This window comes from Poecilia reticulata, linkage group LG12 (assembly GCF_000633615.1).
Source record: "Poecilia reticulata strain Guanapo linkage group LG12, Guppy_female_1.0+MT, whole genome shotgun sequence".
In the NCBI taxonomy this organism is placed as follows: Eukaryota; Metazoa; Chordata; class Actinopteri; order Cyprinodontiformes; family Poeciliidae; genus Poecilia; species Poecilia reticulata.
This window is the reverse complement of record NC_024342.1, coordinates 23,936,886-23,938,101: the sequence shown is the minus strand read 5'-3', so window position 1 is coordinate 23,938,101 and position 1,216 is coordinate 23,936,886. Positions and strand designations below refer to the sequence as shown.

At 35.0% G+C, this 1,216-nt stretch overlaps 1 non-coding gene across 1 annotated transcript; it reads left to right on the top strand.

Moving 5' to 3' along the window:
- The first annotated feature begins 608 nt into the window (after positions 1-608).
- Positions 609-682, top strand: trnai-aau (transfer RNA isoleucine (anticodon AAU)). Its single transcript has one exon. It is a non-coding gene; the product is annotated as a tRNA-Ile (tRNA).
- The last annotated feature ends 534 nt before the right edge of the window (positions 683-1,216 follow it).

Here is a 1,216-nt window from a genome sequence, read left to right as displayed (position 1 = left end):
TTTGGACACAGACCCAGGAAGACAAACTGAGTTTGGTTAAAGAGGTAGAAMTGAAACCAGTAAATCACTGTAAATCATCATTTCTTAGRGCCACCAAAACAAGTAACACTGTGGWGTAGCATTTTGTTACTTATAGGAAATCACTGTGACGATAGTATAATTAGTGTAGGCAATATTTCTAAGACCAGACAATATTTGATTAAAATATTACTGTTGATACAATTACCAGTCGCTTAAAACATCCATGACTTCACCTAGCAATCGTTTTTCAATAGCTGAGTGCCCAGATCCTTTGCATGAAGCAAAGCATAGAACAAGGGTCTGGTTCTTACCAGGCTACCAAGTGATATATATACTTTAGTTTTCAATTGGCCAGTATGGGTATTGAACCCATGACCTTAGCATTACGCTCTGACCAGCTGAGCTAACCGGCCATAGACACTGTTCAGTTTGAAAAAATTCAAGAAATACATACCTGATCTTAGCAGAACATCATATATATATATGTTTCTAAAAGTACCCACATATATATGTGGGTACTTTTCTTAAATTTTCAGCTAAGATCAAGTACGTATTTCTTGAATCCATGGAAAATTAACAGTGTGTATGGCTGGTTAGCTCAGCTGGTCAAAGCGTGGTGCTAATAACGCTAAGGTCATGGGTTCAAACTCCATACTGGCCAATTAAAATCTAAAGTCAACACATTAAAAAAAAAGGCTGGAAATTCAAATATTACACATATTGATTTTGAAAAACATTAGAATATGAGCACTTTTCTCATATTTTCATTGTTAAGATCAAGTACATATTTCTTAAATCCATGGAAACTGAGCAGTGTGTATGGCTGGTTAGCTCAGCTGGTCAGAGCGTGGTGCTAATACGCTCCCCACACTGGTTGATTCAAATCTAAAGTCTAAATAAAATCAACACATAAAAAAAATATAGCAATCACTTCTCTTCCCAACCATCTATTYAGACGAGAATGAACTGTTGGGGCATTTATTTTCTAAATATTCCTTCAGTATCATGCATTATTTATTACTATTCGAAAGCAGCTATTATTATACTGCAGTAAGAGCATCTTTGCAAAAAAAAAAAAAAAAGTGACAAACTTGATTTTTAAATAACTTTTGCAACAAACTGATTTAGCAGTGATTAATTTCCAATGCTTCTGAACTAAGCCTGCTTTCACAACATGAACACTCCATCACTCACT